This window comes from Copadichromis virginalis, linkage group LG3 (assembly GCF_057382275.1).
Source record: "Copadichromis virginalis isolate Kocher_CV1m ecotype Utaka linkage group LG3, C_Virginalis_male_GT1.1, whole genome shotgun sequence".
Taxonomy (NCBI): Eukaryota; Metazoa; Chordata; class Actinopteri; order Cichliformes; family Cichlidae; genus Copadichromis; species Copadichromis virginalis.
In genome coordinates, this window is record NC_140620.1 from 51,639,457 (window position 1) to 51,649,103 (window position 9,647).

The following is a 9,647-nucleotide window of genomic DNA, read 5'->3' on the forward strand; positions in this document are numbered from 1 at the left end:
TGGCCCCCGCTTGGGCTTTCTCCTTTGTTCATCCTGGCACTCAGGGTAATTCAGCCCTCTTCAGTCTCCTCCTTTTCTCTTTGCCCCCCAACCCGCCCCGCCAACCCCGCCGCCGCCACACATAATTTTTATGATGTTCACCTTTCTCCCTCGTCTCTGCTCCCTCTGTCCATTTCTTTCCTCATCACTGGACAATTTTGTCTGACTTGTAGTGATGCTCTTATCCTTTTAATATGCTTACTCTAATTCAATACTTAATTCCTGTTCCCCCCATCACAAAGAAATACGATGGCAGATAAAATTGGTGTGCAGTAGAGTTTGAACATTATGAGTTTTTTCCAAGACTGATGAGTATTTTTTTTTCCATTTCCATTTCCATTAGGCTATTTGGGCTGAAATTCATTTTACATTTGACATTTTTCAGGCCAGAAAAGATAAAAGTATTCAGTGTTTGTTCCCAGAATTTCATATGTGGCTTGAAGATGACTTGACGCAAACTCCTATTAAAACCAAACACGATTTTGTAGACATATATCTATGTATATCTTTATCTATATATGTATATAGACCTGTATATATTAAAGACATATACACTGAAAAAAAGGGACTGGCCATCTCTTGGATTTATGTAAGCATCTTGCATGTATTTAACACAATTGCCTCATGTTTTAAAGATAAATGTAACTATATAGTGTAAAAACTACATGATATGCAGAAAGGGTGTATTAAATTGTTTATATCATGTTCAGGTGAAGTAAGTCAATAAGATAGCAACGTTAAATCTCGTGAAACCACGCGTGATTTCATCTCGCGGGCTTTGGATCGTGGTTTAAAAAATGCATCCATCTCAGTCAAGTCGAGCAGCCAACTCTACGTTTTTTGGTATGTCTTGATTTTTTGAATTAATATTTACCATATTTCAGCCAAATGTAGTTAAACGTCTAAAGTGCCGCCATGTAACATGCTAAAAAAGAGCCGTTAGCTTATTTGCTGTTTTATCTGTTATCAAAGAATTGGCGCTTTTTCATTTGAATTTGTCTTTGGCACAAGAGCCGTAATATCACATTAAACCTAATTACGAGGCACTCATAACATAATTTGGTTTTCTGTGTGAATAGATTTGTCAACTGACTCTTCAGTTACATTGTGTATTTACTGCACCGTGGTGTTAGTGAGATTTTGGACATTGAACAGCTTTAGCTAATATCATCAGCGGCATTATGCTAGCTTACATCCCTACCCCTCCTGCCCTCACCTGCTGTCCTTTTGTTTTTGTTGATGCACATTGAGAGACCACATCTATTCTGCATTTCACCAGGAGTCAGCTGATGGATTGTGGGTTCAAGGTGTTATGGTAAGAAAGTATATTCTATTTTCGCTTAAGGTTTCTGTAACTTAATTATAATAGGTTTTTTATAATTATTAGGTGCATGCATACTCAAATAGACCACCCTATTAATACGACTGAGAAATCCAAAATCTGCCATAGGTTTGACTTATACCTGTATGTATTGCCAGAAAGGTGATTACTGGACTCACATTAATGCACACTTGAACTAAAATGAGGTTGTAACTTGTGGGTTCTTGGGTTGCAAATCAGAAATAAACATCTTTGGATTTTTTTAATCCCATAAGATCTGGAAACACAGTTTTTATTCAACAAAACATTACTGATTATTAACCAAGCACAGTGCCTGCTGTTATTTCAAAATAATTTTATGTCATTTCAGATGAAATGCAGCATTCCAGTGCATCCCAACCATGCCTTTACAGGTTTCTGACGGAGCTGAGTTTCTCTCTGACAGTCTGCTGAAAGTGTTTGCAAAGTGATCGGGGGAACAGGGCACAAAGCTAAAGGATGTAGCTGCCATGATGACAGTAAGAACTTTAAAATTCTTTAACTACAAAGTGTATATGTATTGCATTAGGTCAGTAAAAGATTTTTATGCTGCATCCATTGAAACAGTCAACTATTACCTGTGAGTACTGATTCCACCGAAAGGATGCCATAATTTTCGTCATGCATTTACTGGCCCACTGAGAAAAATTGATCTTTTTAAAAAAATAAATGTTCTGGAAACTATATATCCATAAAGTTGATGTCAAACAGGAACTTTTGATATTGCTTTGTAGATGCTGGTGTTGCATGTTGACTGGTTTAAGTTTTGGTCTGGGATCATTTTCTTCTCTGCTACTGAAAAGTTCACAAATCTCTGTTTTCTTTGTTATAATACTTTAGGATGACATTAATGCTCAAAGGGAGTCTCATCAAAGTGCTCCGCATCTGTGTGAAAGACAATTGCAACATCTTGGTGCAGGAGTTCATGGTGAGTGTTTTATGAGTAGATTGTGGCTTTGCAACATTTTAAAATGCATTTAGTTATCCATTTGATCCTCATTGGACCAGTTAGGACCAGTAGTCCTCTTTAATAATTTGAAGTTCACATGAGGCCTGGTAGTGAACTCAGCCGCCGGCCCTTGAGGCCCCACCCCTGTATTAGGGGTCACATCAGTGTGAAAAAACTTTAAATTTGTCATTCTAGTGAACAAAGGAAAATCCCACCAATATTTACATTAGCTTTTGTTTGAAAAAAAAAAAGACCAACAGCTAACCAAATTGTGGGGCTGAAAGTCTAAATTCTAACATCTTCTGAGTGACAAAACCTGGATTTCTGATGGGCCGGTGTCTTTCTAAGAAAAACTAATGTAAAGCATTTGAAATTATGTTTTTCACCCTCTCTTAGAAACTCTGTTAGACCATGAATGGCAGCATGGCAGGCCACTCTTTGGCTATAGCTATTTACTATGTTGCTTGCATTGGTTTAAATTACTCTAACATTAGAACTGGTAGATTCAAAAGAGATGAGTTTAAAAAGGAATCTTAAAGAAATGTTTTGTGTTTAACCAGGACTTGACTGAGGCCACTGCACAGATTGAGAAAACCACAATGAACATCTGTCTCCAGAGGATGCACCAGGCAATGACTTTTCTGACGTTGGCATCATCATCGAGGGTGTAGTAGTTCTTCAAGATCTGGATAACGTGACCTTTGCAGTAGCCATGCTGTTTGGACCTTTTTTATTCCTTCAATATGAGTTACCCATCACAACTCTGCTACACTTTTGAGGTGATTCAAAGGGTGGTAATTGAGTTGGAAGCAACTCAGCTCTCAAGAAAAGCTCACAACTAAGACAAAACTGCTCCTGCAACGAAGCTCACTGTTATGCATGTGAGGTGACCAGCTCTAGGTGAGAAGACATTTAAATCTCACACTTGTTCTGCTGCATTTTTGAAGCTCAATTCCAGGAACAGATCGCAGGGTTCATTTTTATATACACTGCAACTGCCATGAGGACGAGCCGTTTTTTTGTTGTTGTTGTTGTTGTTTGTTTTTCCTTTTGCTCTGTACAAGTTCTCTGTCTGTTTGGCAGCATTTTTAAATTTCTCTTTGTATTTTTTCTTTCTTTTACTAGTGAAGAGATGTAGCATGAACAGTTATGCAGTCTAAATATCCCATATGGGCCGTGTGAAATGGTATTTTCAGTTTCATTCAGTTGAAGTAAGGAACGTTGAATATTTCTAAGCTTGCTGTTTTGAACCAAGATGTCACAGTATGATCAGTGCCGTAATTTTTGACAGTCACTCACCGTATCAATGTTATTTTTGCATCTCTTGAATAAAGGTTTTGACCTGCAAGTGCTAATTTCTTTAGTTATTGGGGTAAAATGGGTAATGTTAATAGGAAGGTGTTTGCCAATTCAGTAACCTAATTTAATGTTAATGGAAACTAACATTACCTCAAATTGTTTAGTTATAATTGTTGTTTAACTGAATCTTGACGTCAGAGGCCTTAAATAGAATGTTTTGTATTGTTCTTTCCCAACATTTTTCAAAAGAAAGAGTCTAATTTCTTTGCTGTGATTGATTCCAGAGAACACGGAAGAACTGACATTATTTAACTGTTGGTTTATATAGATTCAGTAGTGGAGTAATGTCAGTTTAATTCTTTACCTACTGTCAATGCAGTGAAATTAGACATTTTGTTTTGAAAGGTTACTGGTGGATGCCAGCAACCATCTTGGAAGAGAACAATATAATCTGTTATAAGGCCTCCATTTGAAAATTGTGTATTTGATACTAGAATATAATAGCAAAATGTAATTTGAAGATAACATGTAGTATTTAAGTGACCAAGTAGTATTGGGTAAAAGTTATTGAATGGTGTTGGGATAAAGTGAGAAAATTGTGAAGGATTAAAATATTTCAAGAGCTCAAATTACTTCATCAAAACATGTTTAAGTCACATTTTATCAACACAAATTGCACAGGTTTATTGAACATGAATAAATTGTGTTAATTTAACTCAATTGTTTAAGTTGCTGCCAAAGCAAAACATCTGTGTGCAACAAATGTCCACCATTGAATTAAGTAAATCCAACAACATATTTTTTTCAGTGTATAAAGTCAGATTTTAAAATGTGATTCGTGTCTAATTTTTATCATAAGCCTGTGCTGTTCCTCAATAAGCCCTTTTTAAACCTAAGGGGTGTCAGACAGAAAAATGAGAGCAGATGCACTGAGACTTCAAACTTTATTCACTGCATTCACAGAGGTGCTTTCATCAAGGTTTTTATAAGGCAAGGCTAAAAGAAGGCCAGTGCAGATAAGAAGTCAAACAGATAAGAAAGCATAACAAATGGAGACAGAAACAATGGACTTGCCTGTTAGAAGCAATTACAAGTTTTCACACATACAAAAAAATAGATATATTTAAATAGACATAGCTACTGTGATGTAACCCATGGGTTTTAGTATGTTTGGTTAGCATGACATGCTAAGCTCAGGGACAGCTAAAAATCTGTCAATCACAATGAGCACGCCCATTTAAACCTCCTTTCTGGTACATAGCACAACCAAGATTTACAAAACTGTCTTAATGTTTTTATTCAACACGATCCGAAATGTGTCTGTAAACACATGAGCTCATCAGGAAGGGGTTTACAGACTTTTTGCACCTCCAGGTGTCGCCTCTCCAGACCCAGAAGCTACATCTGAACTGTCTGTGCCCAATACAGGGGAAATTAGCTAGATTTTGTTGCTAGGCTCCACAGGTGTGTTTCTGCTGTAAAGATAAGATAAGATAAGATAAGATAAGATAAGATAAGATAAGATAAGATAAGATTTATTAGTTCTGCACATGGGAAATTTGTTTTGTTACAGCAGAAAGTGGATAGTGCAAAGTTACATAGCAATAATTAAAAAAGAAAAAAACCCACTAGAATAGGATAAGATGATAGGAATAAGAATAAGATAGAATAGAATAAAATAAAATAAAATACTATATATAATAGAATAAAAATACTATATACAACTGAGTAAAATACAACGTTGTCAAAAAAGAGAATTGCAGTTAGTGTTATTGCACATGTGTGGATGTGTGTGTTTGGTCAGCTGCGAAGTCTTTATTGTGGAATCTGACAGCAGTGGGGAGGAATGACCTGAGAAATCTCTCCGTCCCACACCGTGGGTGCCGCAGCCTGCCACTGAAGGAGCTGCTCAGTGCTGTCAGAGTCTCCTGCATGGGGTGGGAGATGGGAGAAAGTTTTGCATCCTAAACTGGGAGTCTAAAAAGTAATAACGTAGATGCTCTGTAGAACATGCCTCTAAACACCGAAGCTTTAACTGCAGTAAACCTCCATTCTCTTTAATGCGCAGCAGTGGGTGACTATTCTGGTTGCCAAAGAAATCCAGATGTGTTTCAGTTTATGAGAAAAGGACCATTTAGTTTCATTGCTATAAACGTCAGATACACCATTTGTTCAGCACTTCTGGTTTCAAAGCACCAAGCTGGTCGGTAAGCTGGCGTCTATGACTACATCCATCTTTTATGTACATAATAAGTGTACTTGTCCTCAAATGGCACCTCTGCACCGGCTTCATTTGTATAAGAAGTGTACGCTGGTAACCTCTGGAGCCGACTGCCTGCTGCTACCGAGTCTATAATCTAACTCGCAGTGAGTTGGTGCTGTTGACCACTGACGAAGGAGTGACGAATCATTGTTTTAACCGTCATGAATAATGTTATAGCATCACTGCGTAATTAAACTGATTCCTTTACAAATCTGAGGCTTCCAGAAAGTAATCAGTACAGCTGATTTTATTGTGAAAATAACCTTCCCTGCTCACTCATCCTCTGGATGCGCCATCATCAGCCAGCTGGCTGCATGTGAGCGTGTGTGCACGCAACGCAGTGTAAAGGGCAAGTGATTGCAGTTTCCTGTGCTTGCATGTCGTGATGAGATATCGCTTGCGTGTGTGTGTAGCTTTATCACGTGTGTGACCAGGCTTGTCCCCTGATGTGTCCCTGAGCTTAGCCTGATGCTCCATTGATTTGTATGGAAATACTGCCTGTTCACACAGCAGGTCGGACACCCTCTCTCTCTCGCTCATCAGTGCCCAGCTGTGGGACGCTTGCTGTGTTCTTTCATTTGATTGTGCGAGTGTGTGTGTGTCTGTGTGTGTGTGTGTGTGTAAGAGAGAAAGATGGAGTGAGACTTACAGTATGCTGCAGAAAGTATGAGAGCACAAGTCTGTGACTGGCACGTAAGCTCATCAGAAGTGTGAATGTGTGTGCATGCTGTATACAGACTCAATGTGTTGGAGGTTCAATATAAGCGTGTGAACTCACATCTGTCTCTTTGTGATCAGTTTTCGAGCTGTTAATTCACACACAGTATCTCTCTTTTTCTCATACACGCACTCGGGCTTGTCCTGACAGAACCCGTGGGGTGAAGCATAATACCCACAAGCACCATCCAACATCCTCGTATCACCGCCATCCGTCCTTTTGTTTACTCCCCATTCTTTCCCCTTCTCCTTGTCTTCCTTCCCTCACAATATGATTCAGTTCTGCCATGTTTTACCCCCTTTTCCATCCTCCTGTCCTCCCATCCCTTCTCACCCTCTTCCCTTTGCCATCACTTCCCCGCACCATCTAAATATCTCCCTCCCTCTGTCTCCCTCATTTTTCTCTAATCTTCAATCTTCCTTCCATCCTTTCTCACTCCCCCTCCTCTTCGACTCTCTCCTTCACTTCTCTCCGAGTATTCTGTTAAAGTCACGACCCGATTCTGTTCACGTGCTCATCACTAAATGACAAACCAGAGACAGCTTCCGCCTCTTAAAGGCCAAAGCGAGATGTGTGCAAATCTATCTCTCCCGCTCTCAGCCCCCTTTTTTTATCACTCAAACAATATGTGTGTGTGTGGAGGGGGGGGGGCTTGAGCCACCCTAGGCTTCACTCTGTCTAAAACTACAAGTAATGGTGCTATTCATATGAGAAAGAAAAGACCTTTTTGTTGCTTATGTGTTTGCCTTTTTATAAACTCCATTTCCAGTGATAAAATACTTGCAGCATGCACGTTGTCCTCTTTCAGTGCAGTGGTAAGGTGGCAGCCATTTCATCTTTTGATACATGTTGCAAAGAACTAAAAGGAAAACTCACCTAATCCGAGCACACGCCTTCTTATTTGCTGTATGGAGTTTAGCTGCCTCTGGAGGCTGACATAAATATTTATGAGATAAACTCATCGTCGACATCATAGTGGGTATCATCAAACAGATGCAGGTTATATGAAGACAGGCAATTTTAAGGAGTGAAGAAGAAGAAATTGAATTTTGTTTACATTGGTTGTTGTTAGTCTCACGGTGCTCGGGCCTTTTTCCCCCCCGCTGAACATAAATCGTGCTATTTAAAAACTCCGCTTGAATGGCGGTTTGTTTTTTCTCTGAACAATATGATCTGCTTTTCAAACAAGGAACGTGCCAACATTTCCTCTGTCTGACTGAAATCAATCCAACTGATAATTCCAGAGAAAATATTTACATGGGTGCTACGTAAAATGATCTGATAAGGTGTCCCTGCCAACCTGCTCCACAGCAGGCGAACGAATTCATACAGTTGTGGATTCCAGTCATTCAATGAGGCCAAACTATAAGGAACATGCATAGAGTGGTAGGAACTAGGGTTATTCTGATATAGCAGTAGTGATGATAACCATGATGTTTACAGTTTGGGTTAAACATAAAAATTTTGGGAGCTGAATTTCATTTGTTTTTCTGAACCCTAAGCTACACTGTAAAAAAAAAACTCCTAAAAAAACAGTAATATTCCGGCAGCTGGGGTGCCAAAATAATACCAGAAAATAACAAAAAAAATAACTTTCCCATGAAAATACGGTTATTTTCAGTAATGACAACACAGTTTGTTGCCCTAATTTTACATGGGATTTTGCCTTTTTCAAGTGCTTTTAAACATTAAATTAGGAACAATTTAACGTGATTAAACCATGAAATTACCTATAAACAAAGTCAATGAATGTGGCAATATGAATAATAATACTTAAATGTACAGAAATATACAGTTAACAGTTGGTTTAAATAACAATTGATTGCATTCATATGGCGCTTTATGAGACCCTCAAAGCGCTTTACAATTCCACTTTATAATTCCCCTCTGGCCATCACCAGTAGGTGAAGTGTCTTGCCAAAGGACACAACGACCGAGAGAGTCCAAGCCGGGGCTCGAGCCGGCAACCTTCTGATTACAACGCAAACTGCCAACTCTTGAGCCACGATCGCCCTAAGTAACAATAATTATAATAATTATTTGATGTAAAAAAAGTTTATACGAATCATTTTATATATTTTTCCATAGCATTACATTTGAGTTTAACAGTTCAATCTTTCAAATAACGGACAAATCTTTGTGAAATTATGATGCATTTGTGAAAGTATTTTAACAATCTAAATATGCACATGTACAGACAAATACACTTAAAAAACAAGAAAATTGTGTTTTATTACATTTACAGTGATTTTACGTTAATTTACATTTGAAATGTAAAATCACAGTTTATTTATGTGAATTTAATGATATTCTAGAAGAACAGTACAAAACTGTAAAATACACAGTAAAATACTTTTGTATCACGATTTTTTTTTTACAGTGTAGCTAAACACTTCATGGCTAGGTTACTACTGTTGACAGTATTCACTTCTTTCCCTGTCGCATAAAGATGGGCGGCTTGATCCAAATATCTATAGTATTGATACCAACGGTGGTATTGGTATCGTATCGATAAGATCAAAACTTTGTTTCTAACTTGTTGAGTGTCATGGTCCTGGGTCGAGCGACCCAGTGTTTGAGTTTATGTATCTTTTGCATTTATTTGTGCCTTAGCTTAGTTCACCTAGTTAATTTCTAGATTGCTGTTTAGTCTTGTTGTCTCCCCCTGTACTAAGTCTCCCTGGTTCATGCGTCATGTCTGCGTGGTTATGTTTAGTTCATGTAACGTCTAATCTCCATGTTTCCTGTTTTACTTTGAAAGTCTGTATTCAATGTCAGTGTATTTAGTTTCACCTCTCCTATCCTGTCGTTAGGTTCATGTGTGTCAACTATGCTCCCATGTGTGGCCACTTCCCCTGATCATCCCTCATGTGTATTTAGTCTCTGTGTTTCATGTAGTCTGTGTCGCGTCGTCTGTGTTCCTACCCTCCATGTCCTCCCGGTCAGTCTGTACATCATCGTCATGGTTTTCTGAGTCTCCTTAGTTTATCAGTATCTGTTTCCCAGTTTAGTTTAGGTT

At 38.4% G+C, this 9,647-nt stretch overlaps 1 long non-coding RNA gene across 2 annotated transcripts; it reads left to right on the plus strand.

Annotated features, from left to right (window-relative positions):
- The first annotated feature begins 599 nt into the window (after positions 1-599).
- LOC146715181 (uncharacterized) lies at positions 600-4,290 on the plus strand. Of its 2 annotated transcripts, XR_014918924.1 has the most exons (5): positions 600-882; positions 1,291-1,354; positions 1,731-1,878; positions 2,240-2,327; positions 2,909-4,290. It is a non-coding gene; the product is annotated as an uncharacterized LOC146715181 (long non-coding RNA). The 2 variants fall into 2 exon arrangements; XR_014918923.1 differs by having other exon boundaries at positions 600-1,354; positions 2,909-4,289.
- Positions 4,291-9,647: the final 5,357 nt, after the last annotated feature.